Source organism: Carassius carassius, unplaced genomic scaffold, assembly GCF_963082965.1.
Source record: "Carassius carassius unplaced genomic scaffold, fCarCar2.1 SCAFFOLD_61, whole genome shotgun sequence".
Lineage (NCBI taxonomy): Eukaryota > Metazoa > Chordata > Actinopteri > Cypriniformes > Cyprinidae > Carassius > Carassius carassius.
In genome coordinates this window covers 485,617-498,812 of record NW_026775074.1, presented here as the reverse complement: position 1 = coordinate 498,812, position 13,196 = coordinate 485,617, and the positions used below count along the sequence as shown (strand labels likewise).

Genomic DNA, 13,196 nt, shown 5'->3' with positions numbered 1-13,196 from the left:
TAATACACTTCTATTTCAAATGTATTCAGGCCGATCATCATAACCAGGTAAACTGATTATTAGACTAGAAGTTGAATGAGAAATAGACTGAAATAGTGAAATGTATTGTTTATTAGACTAGAAAAGGAATGAGAAATAGTCTGGTAAGTGACCAAGGACATAGTACTTTTTGTAGCTTATTAGACTAAAAGTTTGAATAAGAAATACACTGGCAAGTGATCAAGGAAATAGTGCCATATGTAGTTTATTAGACTATGAAATGAATGAGAAATAGACTGGCAAGTGATCCATGAAATAGTGCCATATGTTTTCACATTAATACACTTCTATTTCAAATGTATTCAGGCCGATCATCATAACCAGTTAAACTGATTATTAGACTAGAAGTTGAATGAGAAATAGACTGATATAGTGAAATGTATTGTTTATTAGACTAGAAAAGGAATGAGAAATAGACTGGTAAGTGACCAAGCAAATAGTACTTTTTGTAGTTTATTAGACTAAAAGTTTTGAATAAGAAATAGACTGGCAAGTGATCCATGAAATAGTGCCATATGTTTTCACATTAATACACTTCTATTTCAAACTTATTCAGGCCGATCATCATCACCAGTTAAACTGATTATTAGACTAGAAGTTGAATGAGAAATAGACTGAAATAGTGAAATGTATTGTTTATTAGACTAGAAAAGGAATGAGAAATAGACTGGTAAGTGACCAAGGATATAGTACTTTTTGTAGTTTATTAGACTAAAAGTTTTGAATGAGAAATAGACTGGCAAGTGATCAAGGAAATAGTGCCATATGTAGTTTATTAGACTAGAAAATTAATGAGAAATAGACTGGCAAGTGATCCATGAAATAGTGCCATATGTAGTTCATTAGACTATGAGTGGAATGAGAAATTGACTGGTCAGTGACCAAGGAAATAGTCCCATTTGAAGTTGTTTGGACTAAAAGTGGAATGAGAAATAGACTGCAAAGTGTGCACTCTTGTTTTATAAAACGTATTTTACAATACATTATGGATAAATTGGAATTAGGAAGATTTCAAATAAAGTAACTGTTAAGTGACAAATGAAATAGCCCCATGTGTAGTTCATTAGACTAGAAGTGATTTGAGAAATAGACTGACAATAAAAAATATTGCTATTTAATATACTGCAAGACTTGCAACATTTGTGGTGCAAATTAACCAAAATCCAACAGTTTTTTCTATGCATATTTCTACAGTATTATGGGATAAAACTTACAAAAATGGATTCCTTTGAGTGCCCTGAGTACAGTACAACTGTTTTCTCTAGGCCTCATAAAAAAATTTTTCTTCCGACTTCCACCCCCCTCGAGCTGCCTTCTCTAGCCGGGGAGGGTGCACCCTGGCCGGCATGGATGAGTAGGTGCGAGGGGGGTGGATGGTACTATTTTCTTGCTAATATCTCCGCGAAGCGGTGGACCCCGGGGCTGAAATTACCTACCGTATGCGACCACCCTCGAGTTCCTGGGTGGTCCGGTTCCTGAGTTATAACGGTTCAAATCCCACATTTTGGGGGGCCGTAACTCGGACGCCCGGGGTCATAGGAACATGGGGCTGGTGTCGTCGGATAGAGCTCCCAAAGGTCTAATTTTGACCAGAGTTTGGTGTTGTTTCCCTTCTTTCCGAGTGAGTTATGGCCGGTCAAATTTTGGGACTTTTTGCATTTGCGGGTCCATATCTCTAGCCCCCGGGGGTCTATCGACTTGGGGGAGGTGGCTTCAGAGAGGGCCCTTCGAGGGCTATCAAGTCACCAAGTTTCAAGTCACTAGGTCTCTTCCTTCCATTTGACTATCAAAAATGTGGGGGGCCATAACTCCGCCCCCGGGGTGTTATGGATGGGGGGGGCAGCGGTGTTCGGTAGGCCTTCTGGAGTTCTTACTCTGACCCGAGTTTGGTGCAGTTTGGCCCCGTTTTGGCGGAGTTACAGCTTGGCAAAGTCTGTGACATTTTGGTTAACATTCACCACATTTTTCTATGCATATTTCTACAGTATAATGGGATAAAACTTACAAAAATGGATTCCTCTGAGTGCCCTGAGTACAGTACAAGTGTTTTCTCTAGGCTTCATAAAAAAAATTTTCTTCCGACTTCCACCCCCCTCGAGCTGCCTTTTCTAGCCAGGGAGGGTGCACCCTGGCCGGCATGGATGAGTTGGTATGAGGGGGGTGGATGGTACTATTTTTTTGCTAATATCTCCGCGAAGCGGTGGACCCCGAGGCTAAAATTTGGGGGATCCCTAGAAGATCGAGGGGCCTACCGTATGCGACCACCCTCGAGTTCCTGGGTATTCCGGTTCCTGAGTTATAACGGTTCAAATTCCACATTTTGTGGGGCCGTAACTCGGACCCCCGGGGTCATAGGAACATGGGGCTGGTGTAGTCGGATAGAGCTCCCAAAGGTCTAATTTTGACCTGAGTTTGGTGTTTTTTCCTCTCTTTTTGGGTGAGTTATTGCCGGTCAAATTTTGGGACTTTTTGCATTTGCGGGCCCGTATCTCTGGCCCCCGGGGGTCTATCGACTTGGGGGAGGTGGCTTCAGAGAGGGCCCTTTGAGGGCTATCAAGTCACCGAGTTTCAAGTTGCTAGGTCTCTTCCTTCCATTTGACTATCAAAAATGTGTGGGGCAATAACTCCGCCCCCCGGGGTGTTATGGATGGGGGGGCATCGGTGTTCGGTAGGCCTTCTGGAGGTCTTACTCTGACCCGAGTTTGGTGCAGTTTGGCCCCGTTTTGGCGGAGTTACAGCTTGGCAAAATCTGTGACATTTTGGTTAACATTCACCACAATTTTGGATATGTCCGCAAATGTTCCAGATGTGATCCGTGGTCATTCCGTGAATATAATGGTCAAATGGACAAATAGTGGGTTCGTAGGACCCAGGGTGGGGGTCCGCAAGTGGTCCGCTGATGATCCGCAGTCATTGTGTGAACATAATGGTCAAATGGACAAATAGTGGGTTCGTGGGACCCAGGGTGGGGGTCCGCAAGTGGTCCGCAGATGATCCGCAGTCATTGTGTGAATATAATGGTCAAATGGACAAATACGGGGTTCGTGGGACCCAGGGTGGGGGTCCGCAAGGGGTCTGCAGATGATCCGCAGTCATTGTGTGAATATAATGGTCAAATGGACAAATAATGGGTTCGTGGGACCCGGGATGGGGGTCCGATGGGGGTCCGCATCGGTTCCGTGGTCATTCTGTAACTTTAAAGGTCAAATGGACAAATATAGGTTTCGTGGGCAAAAAAATCGTACACCCCCCATTCGGGTAAATGCCACTGTTTTAACCCTCTGGAGTCTAAGGGTATTTTTGGGGCCTGGAGAAGTTTTGTCATGCCCTGACATTTGTGCTTTTTTCAGTTTCTTATAAATATCTAAATGGCTAAAGTCTAATCTCACTGTAATCAGCACAAACTGGGCTATAATAATATAAGAAATGCATGTATGTACATGATTGTGTTTTTGAGAAAAAAATATTATGCGTGGTTAGTGAAAAACTAAAAATGTTAAAACACTTGAATAAGGCAAAAAAACACATAAAGAACAATGGTTCCCAGGATTTTTGAGAACTGGAGCTTGTAGCCTAGAATTTTTCTTTCTAAATGATGTGAAAATCATCTTGTTTACTCACTCACAGAGAACAATATATTGATTTAAATTTTCTAAGACACTTTTTGTTGGTAAAAGTCATATGCGAGTAGGCGTCAACTACCATGAATATCATTGTGATTTACACCTGAGAAGACAAAGGCCTGCATAATGAGCTGCATAATGAGCCATTCAGTCATCTGTGCCACTGAGAGGAAGGAGTTACAAGAAAGAATGCAAGAACAAAATAAATCTATATAATTTTATGTTTGTAGTTTATTTAGAATATATTTAATTATCCCACAACACATTTTAATATCCACTTGGGGGTGCAGTTAAACAGTTTATTAGAAACAATCAAAGCTGACTTTCAAACAAATTGTTTGGCATCATTGTGTGACTCCAGTCACACAAACCTTCAGAAATCCTTTTAACAATCTTATTTTCTACAAAAAAAAACATTTATTGTTATTATTATTATCATTATTATTAATGTTGAAAAGAGCTGAGAATATTTTTCTGGGTTTTTAGGGGGAATAAATTGAAAGAAAAGCATGTTTTTACATTTGTGACAGTTATCTATTTGTTACATTTATATTATTTACATCAAGCTTTTGAATGGTATATTATTGTATATTGTTATTGAAACTTCATAATGTTTCACTTGATTACTATACATTTAGTCAGGAATTATAGTTTGGAAAAAGTATTTGGAATAAGTCTAACTAGTAAAATGTTTACACGTTATGTGAAAACTAGTACAAGTATATAAATAAATAAAAAGAGACTTACTCATGTTTATGATCTCTGCTGAATAAAGTGCTGCATTCTTTTTTTCTGAGGAAATCCATTTCTCAAATCCTCAACCACATGACATCTTTTTGGGGTGAATTATGTCTTATTCCTCTCATCGCGAAGCAAACAGTAAAATAAACACTTGAAGAACAGTCTCGCTGCTTTTTCTTCTGTTATGGGCGTATTCAAGCTGCGCGCTTCAGTTTGAATCTGAATAGCGCGTTCAGCGCGGGGGCGTGGTCACATTAGATATAATGAAGGGAGACTTGAAAAACAGACATCGCGTTGTTTTCATATGGATTACTTTATCACAGAATATCTGTTTTCGGCGGCACTTGTTTAGTTTAAAAATAGACATGTCAAGCTTTCTATAGATATCTCCCCCATGTATTTTCGTTGAGTATTCACGGAGTTACAGTTCATTTTAATGACTTGTTTGTAAATGAAGATAAGCGCAGACAAAGGCTGCAGACAGCACACCTTGTTTGTTATCTTTATTTTATGAGTGCACAAAGTTTTGTTGTTATTATGTCTGTATCCAAAAAAAAGTAGACCCTTTACAGATTCGATTGATGTATTGCTCTTATCTGTACGATTAAAACTGAAAGTGTAATTTAAGGTCTTTTCGGGGTTATCAGGAGAAAATGACTCAAAACGCGTATCCGCGTTAATCGACTCGAAAGGGTTAAACCTGAGGTGTACTGCTCCGTGCGCCACCCTGTGGAGAAGTGCTGAATGGCATGTAGGGGCCTCAAATTTGGGTGGGCTTCCGCGGGGCCCCTCGGGGGTCCTGATCCTCCTGCGCCGGTCAGGGGTCTCCCGTGGGCCGGCAGACATCGACGCCGCGTCCGTCAAAAATTTTTTGGGGTCAGCGCGCAGGTCCCCTTAACCCACGTACACGAGCCCTCAAACTTATACCTGAATGGACGCTCCAAAAAAAAAAGGACTTTCTGGAGAAGTCAAGACGTGACATCCCTAGGAGCTTGCCATTCACCTCTTTAAAACAAAAGCGCACGCTGTGGTGCCTCCGCACGCCGGCACGGGCAGCCGACATGATGGAGGCACCAACAGCCTAGAAACTTAAAACAACAATAAATACAATAATAAATAACCAAATAAATAATTAAAAGACCTTACCTTAAAACGTGTTGGAGCCCGAAGCAGCAGAGTTCAATGTACCTCTCGAAGTTGTGTGACTCAAGATATAAAAAGATCTCGAGTCAGGAAACCTCCAAGAGGCGATCGCAGTCTAAACCGTCTGACAAGGTACGTGATCTTAGCCAAAAGGCCGAGAAGCGATGCCGCTAAGACGCAGCGGGCAGGAAGCTGGACACGGCGATGCCCATCTCGGCTTTGGTAAGTCTGGGGGACCTAAAAACGCTGGGAGATGGTAGTACCCTCCCCTGTCTGCAACGTCACCGGGACTCGTCACGCTCGGCCTGACGCTGGCACTGCAGTGACGGAAAGTACGGCATCGCTCGTAACTCCCAAACGGTTCGTCGCAGAGCCACGTGCCTTATGTAATGGGAATCCTTGGCTCGAGCCGAACCAGACGCAGGTCTCAGATTGGCTCGTCGCTCTGACAAAATTTTCGGGTATTTGGGATTTTGTCGAAAACCTTCTTTTGCAACCTAGCGCCAGGTATTTGGCCCAGTCCCACCCAAAGCAGCACAGAAAGCTTCTCTGGAGTCTGCCTGCCAATAATCATCCCAAAAAAGTGGAAATTTCCATTCACCTTGGCGAGGGGACCTCAAAACGTGCTAACGTGGCGTGTCTGAGATGGCTCGAATGGCTATAACTCCAGGAAGGAATGAGATCCCTTCACCCAAATCGGCACACCTGTGCAGGGGCTCAGTCAGAAGCAAGGTGAAAAAGGGCGCTGCGACAGGCCACTCGGTGGCGCTGTAAGCGACAACAAAATTAATACCAATTGAAAAAGGACAACCAAACAACATGGAGACAGCTACAGCTAGGCTGCAGTCAGTCCAATCGACTTTCAAAGTAAGGTCTGTGCTATATTCGAACTGAACCACCCACCAGGGTCCGATTTTTCAAGAGTGTAACTGACTTTGTTTCACAGGCGCACAACACATACCTCGCATGTGACAGAACTCCCCATTCTGAAACGCAAAAAAAAAAAAAAACCTGGAAAAAACCTCTTCTGCTTTGTTTCACCAAGAATTTCAGGGGAGAGCGCGAACGCAGTCCCCCACTACCATAAATTATGCAGTCGAGATTCCCGCATTTGGGGAATTCGCAGAGGTCAGCATGGCCGGAGTGCAATGAGCAAGCCTCGCCCTGGGTGAACCGCCTTCTTGATCATGGTGTCTCCCCTGCCAGGTAAGTATGAAGGCCCAGGCGGTCAGCCAGAGGTATGATTTGCGTCTCTACCGTCCACACCAACGGTTAGCCCCCCTCCAGGAAAGGAAGGACGGGTGCCTTCCGTTACTGGCCTGGAAACTGCCAAGCTCATGGGCCGGTGCTTCCCAACGCCGGTTTTAGATGACTCTCTTTAACCAAACACACCTGATTCGATGCATCACCTCGTCTGTGAAAGACCTCAGGTGGGTGCATCGTTCATGGAAGAGTCCAAGACCCCAGGAGGGCGCATCAGGAAAAAAGTTCGCAATACACCACAGCATGGCAGATCTTATATAGATGTTCTGCTATTCGACACAATAAACGGCAATCCCCAAAAAGGGAAAGCACACCGTTCCTGGAGACACTGCAATACCAGGCCGATGCTTGGAGTGGATGGAGCAAGCCCCGGCTCCAGCTCCGTGATCTAAAAATCCATTTAATATGTAGTCCCCGGATGGGGGACGTATCAGATATTAAACTGATAAGAACAGATTTTTTTTTTTTTTTTATTAAATCCATACACTCATACAAATTTACAAATTAATCACTTGCAACAAAGGCATACAATATTTTCTGAACATACATGTCCCAAGCCTACAGAACTAAAAAATCATTCCGAACTCAAAAATCATTTCATAAAGTGAAGATACAACACATTACAATCAGAACCTCATAACCAGTACTAAATTTTTAACACCCAAGACTTTATCCCACCCCTACCCGAGGGAGCCCCCCCCATACAGCCCTCATCCCCTCGTCCCCATGAACGACCTTATACCCATTTACCTCTTTCACCAAACTAGCCAAAAGTGTTGAAAATAACTTTTGAGGTTCTAAACCAGGCAACTGCTTTCTCAGGCACCTTAGTCGCCAGTCCCATAAGATACGCTTCCCTTCTGAGATAGTAACCCATACTACTCTTCTCTGATTGTTCTCTATATTTCCCAACCCTACTCCATACAACACTAAGTCCCGGGTAATCAATGGTCCTCCCCACTCTCTCCACCAGCCAGTGACTGCTTTCCATAAAGCCACTGCTCCTGGACATGACCACAAGGCGTGCTCAATTGTCTCTTCTTCCCCGCAACCCACTGGGCACAAAGGAGATCTGCCCTGACCATGCCTATATAAACGCTCCCGTACTGGAAGCCTCCCTAATGCTGCCAACCAGTTCACATCCTTACACCTCCCTACCAAATAATCTGGTTGCAAGGACAACCAGTTCACTTCAATTGGAGGCCCTGCCTCTCTAGCTTCCTTAACAGAGCTCTCCTTCAACCTATCATACAGCTTCCTATGATTTAACAACAGTGACTCTTCCAAGCACCAAGGATTCCCTTTAATGATGTCTGCCGCCACTTTATAATGTTCAGGCCTATCCAGTGACCAAGGTACCCTATTACTCCACCCTGTTAAATGCCTCAAAGGCCAGCCCAACCAAAAGTGAGCCAACACATGTGCTTTATGCTCTAGAGCCTGTACCACTAGGCGAGCTGCAAAAGCAATAAACAAAGCCGTAACCTTCCAAGGGAGGCATGGCACCCCTCTGCCTCCCTCACCCAGAGGACGAAACATCTGCGCTCTTGATACTAGCTCAGTCCTCCCTCTCCAAATAAAAGAAAAAATCAACTTCTCCATTCTCCTCCCCTGCCAAAAAGGTAGGGGAAAAACATAAGCCAGATAGTTAATACTGGGCAACACATCTGCCTTCACTACCTGTACTCTACCCCATAGTGACAGATCCCTAACACTCCACCGGCTTACTTTAGACTGTAAAGATTCCAACAGCCCCTCCCAATTTTGTTGTGCACTATTCACCTTGAAAAAGCGAACACCCAAAATTTTAATGCCATCCTGACACAAGGTATACCCTCCTGGAACCACAGTCCTCTTACTCCACCGTCCTACAAACATCACTGAAGATTTACTGACGTTTATCTTGGCACCTGTGGCTTCTGAAAAACTATGCAAAATATCTCCTGTCACTACAAAATCTTTTTCAGTGGTCAAAAAGACTGTCATATCATCTGCGTAAGCTAACACTTTTGGCCTTAACCCTCCTCCACCTGGCATTACTACACCAGTCAAAGCTGCTTTTAATCGTAGTCGACTAATCAGAGGCTCTAAAGACAGTATATAACACAAGGGTGACAAAGGACACCCTTGCCTCACACCACCCAACTGTTTCACTGGTTCAGAATAGAACCCGTTTATCCTAATCTGACTGAAAGCCTCACTATACAAAAGCTGGACCCAGGCTATGAACCCTGGGCCAAACCCAAGCTTCTCCAACACTGACCACAAAAAAGAATGGCTAACCCTATCAAAGGCCTTTTCCTGGTCAAGGCTCAGGATTGCCAAAGGAAGCTGACGTTGCTCAGCCCAACTGATTAAGTCCCGGACCAAAACTAAATTGAGGCTGCCTGATCTTCCTGGGACCCCACAAGTTTGATCTGGATGAACCACCAAATCTAACACCCCCTTAAGCCGTATGGTTAAGACTTTTGCCAGAATCTTATAATCAGTAGTAAGTAAAGTTATTGGCCGCCAATTTGCCAAATCCTCCTTACTATTTTTCTTATGCAGGAGGGTCACCAACCCCCTCCTCATAGACAAAGGCAATTTCCCCACTTCCAGACTTTCCTGATAAACTTTAATCAGTTCAGTGCCTACTAAAGGCAAAAAAGCTTGATAAAATTCAGCCGGTAGACCATCACCACCTGGAGACGTGCCTCTCTTCAAGGACTTAATTGCTACCTCTACTTCCTTCAAGGTGACCTCCTTCTCTAACCTGCCTGCCTCCACTTTATCCAAGGTCCTGTCCAGATCCTCTAAAAACCCCTCCGCTGTTGACTCTCTTACTTCTCTATTCGCAAACAGCTCCTTATAAAAGGCAACTGAAGCCTTCAGCATTCCTTCAACTGAGTAGACCTTACCCTTCTCTGTATTTAAACATTCCATACTGCTACGCTTCTGCCTGCTCTTCACAGTAGAAAAGAAAAACTTTGTAGGCCTTTCATCTAGCACACGCTGACATACACCTGACTGCACAACAAACTTCTGTGCTTCTCCTCTATAATGTTCATTCAAAGAATCCTGCAAGAGTTTGGCTTTCTTCCACCCTTGACCAGTGCTCAATAGACCTTGAGAGCATAAAACTTGCAATTCTTTAGTCCATTGACGCACTTGATTCCTCTTAGCCTGCCCCAAAGCTAAACCCCATGCCCTGCAAAAAAAACCTAATCCTCTCCTTCACCCCTTCCCACCAGTCAGAATGTGACTGGTAGAATCCTTTTAAATTACACCACCCAGCAAATAATACCCGGAAAACCTTACAAAAGGTTTGGTCCTGGAGGTATGTTACATTCATCCTCCACTTCAGATCCCCCACGGCTCCATCCACTTGTTCCTTCATACCAGTACACTCCTGACTTGATGCACTCATACTTCTCTGATCACTCGCACCTGTCGCTTGTTGAAGATGCCTCTCCCTTTCTGCTGGTAGACTGCTAAGAATGGCATCCAGGTCCGCCTGCAGATCATCACCTTCCTTCAATATGCTCGCATATGATTTGTTTCTTGATGGACAGGTACGGTAAAGATGATCGGCCTTGCCGCAAAGGCTACAAAGCTTTGGTGCGGGGCAGGCCGAAGCAACGTGGTCTGCCTTCCCACAAAACCGACAGCGCTGTCCTTCACAGTCTGTTTTAACGTGTCCTTCTCCACCACATCTCCTGCAATACACGGGCTGCCCAGGGTAGTAGAGAAAGCCCCTGTTAGGCCCAATGGAAATGGACCCTGGTAGGTGAACCAGGCTTCCAGGGACCGCTGAATCCACCCGGAGCTTCACAAAAAAACGCCTCTTTCCAGTCCAAATCCCAAACCGATCCCTCACACGCTCACCTCCTTTCACAACCTTACAGTGCCTCTCAAGGAAAGTCATTACCTCCACATCCTCAACAAAAGGATTATACAGATGGACTGTGAGAGGTAAGTAATCCTGTGCAAACAAAGGGTGCAAACTCAATCCTTCCAACAACTTGTGCTTTTTCTTCCCCCAAGACTCAAAAAAACTCACACAGTCCGTTAGATTGAAGAAGGTCAGATCCATAAATCCTAGTGCTGTGAAATCCTGAAGACAGAACACTGAAGAAGCTGCTACATTGAAGACTCCTTTCAAGACGTCCACGACCACAAATTCCCTCCTGAAGTTTTCCTTTACAAACCGGACAGCATTCTGAAGCACTTGAATCCGTACAGTATTCTTCAACCACGCCATCATGGTCGGCAAAGTACCATCTCCGCTCGACATAGCAATCGTCGCTACACTTGATCTTAGCCAAAAGGCCGAGAAGCGATGCCGCTAAGACGCAGCGGGGAGGAAGCCGGACACGGCGATGCCCGTCTCGGCTTTGGTAAGTCTGGGGGACCTAAAAACGCTGGGGGATGGTAGTACCCTCCCCTGTGTGCAACGTCACCGGGCCTCGTCACTCTCTGCCTGACGCTGGCACTGCAGCGACGGAAAGTACGGCATCGCTCGTAACTCCCAAACGGTTCGTCACAGAGCCACGTGCCTTATGTCATGGGAATCCTTGGCTCGAGCCGAACCAGACGCAGGTCTCAGATTGGCTCGTCGCTCTGACAGAATTTTCGTGTATTTGGGATTTTGTCAAAAACCTTCTTTTGCAACCTAGCGCCAGGTATTTGGCCCAGTCCCACCCAAAGCAGCACAGAAAGCTTCTCTGGAGTCTGTCTGTCAATAATCATCCCAAAAAAGTGGAAATTTCCATTCACCTTGGCGAGGGGACCTCAAAACGTGCTAAGGTGGCTTGTCCGAGATGGCTCGAATGGCTATAACTCCAGGAAGGAATGAGATCCCTTCACCCAAATCGGCACACCTGTGCAGGGGCTCAGTCAGAGGCCAGGTGAAAAAGGGCGCTGCGACAGGCCACTCGGTGGCGCTGTAAGCGACAACAAAATTAATACCAATTGAAAAAGGACAATCAAACAACATGGAGACAGCTACAGCTAGGCTGCAGTCAGTCCAGTCGACTTTCAAAGTAAGGTCTGTGCTATATTCGAACTGAACCACCCACCAAGGTCCGATTTTTCAAGAGCGTAACTGACTTTGTTTCACAGGCGCACAACACATACCTCGCATGTGATAGAACTCCCCATTCTGAAATGCAAAAAAAAAAAAAACCTGGAAAAAACCTCTTCTCCTTTGTTTCACCAACAATTTCAGGGGAGAGCGCGAACGCAGTCCCCCACTACCATAAATTATGCAGTCGAGATTCCCGCATTTGGGGAATTCGCAGGGGTCAGCATGGCCGGAGTGCAATGGCCAAGCCTCGCCCTGGGTGAACCGCCTTCTTGATCATGGTGTATCCCTTGCCAGGTAAGTATGAAGGCCCAGGCGATCAGCCAGAGGTATGATTTGCGTCTCTACCGTCCACACCAATGGTTAGCCCCCCTCCAGGAAAGGAAGGACGGGTGCCTTCCGTTACTAGCCTGGAAACTGCCAAGCTCATGGGCCGGTGCTTCCCAACGCCGGTTTTAGATGACTCTCTTTAACCAAACACACCTGATTCGATGCATCACCTCGTCTGTGAAAGACCTCAGGTGGGTGCATCGTTCGTGGAAGAGTCCAAGACCCCAGGAGGGCGCATCAGGAAAAAAGTTCGCAATAAACCACAGCATGGCAGATCTCATTCCTTGTTCTGCTATTCGACACAATAAACGGCAATCCCCAAAAAGGGAAAGCACACCGTTCCTGGAGACACTGCAATACCAGGCCGATGCTTGGAGTGGACGGAGCAAGCCCCGGCTCCAGCTCCATGATCTAAAAATCCATTTAATATGTAGTCCCCGGATGGGGGACGTATCAGATATTAAACTGATAAGAACAGATTTTTTTTCTTTCGAAAAAGTTTTATTGTCAACAGTTACATTTTTTCCATTTGCATTTTTACTTTCACACACATTTTTCTTTTCAAGCACACATTAAAACAAGCCATATTATATATAATAAATACACATGGTAAAATGAAAGAAACAATCATTGTTAAAAAACATTTGATTAAAACCACAGTGTTTTGCTTGTTTTTAAAAGTCCATATTTGAGGTGTGTTTAAAAGGTGTGATCGGTTTCAAAAGTAAAATACAAATTTAAAAAAGCAAACAAGCCTCATATGCATGTTAATAAAACCAATTTCATTGATAAAACACCATAAAAACCAATTTATTGGATAAAAACCAATAAAAAAAAACATCTGTTGTGCAAGACCGGGGGTGAGTCCTCATCAAGTCGGTCTTCACCCCACTCTCCAGAACAGGGACATGAGATGCTACTTTACGGGCTCAGCGGAGATCCCCTCTCCTCCGGCCCGCTGGCCCGCTGTTCCAATAGCCAGAATGGTTTGG

The 13,196-nt window shown here is 44.7% G+C and overlaps 2 non-coding genes and 2 pseudogenes across 2 annotated transcripts; all 4 read right to left on the bottom strand.

Annotated features, from left to right (window-relative positions):
* Positions 1-6,596: 6,596 nt before the first annotated feature.
* LOC132134625 (U1 spliceosomal RNA) lies at positions 6,597-6,760 on the bottom strand. The gene has a single exon (XR_009429680.1). It is a non-coding gene; the product is annotated as a U1 spliceosomal RNA (small nuclear RNA).
* Positions 6,761-7,112: 352 nt separating this feature from the next.
* Positions 7,113-7,292, bottom strand: LOC132134715 (U2 spliceosomal RNA; annotated as a pseudogene).
* A 4,723-nt stretch (positions 7,293-12,015) lies between these two features.
* On the bottom strand, positions 12,016-12,179 carry LOC132134612 (U1 spliceosomal RNA). The gene has a single exon (XR_009429668.1). It is a non-coding gene; the product is annotated as a U1 spliceosomal RNA (small nuclear RNA).
* Positions 12,180-12,530: 351 nt separating this feature from the next.
* On the bottom strand, positions 12,531-12,707 carry LOC132134678 (U2 spliceosomal RNA; annotated as a pseudogene).
* Positions 12,708-13,196: the final 489 nt, after the last annotated feature.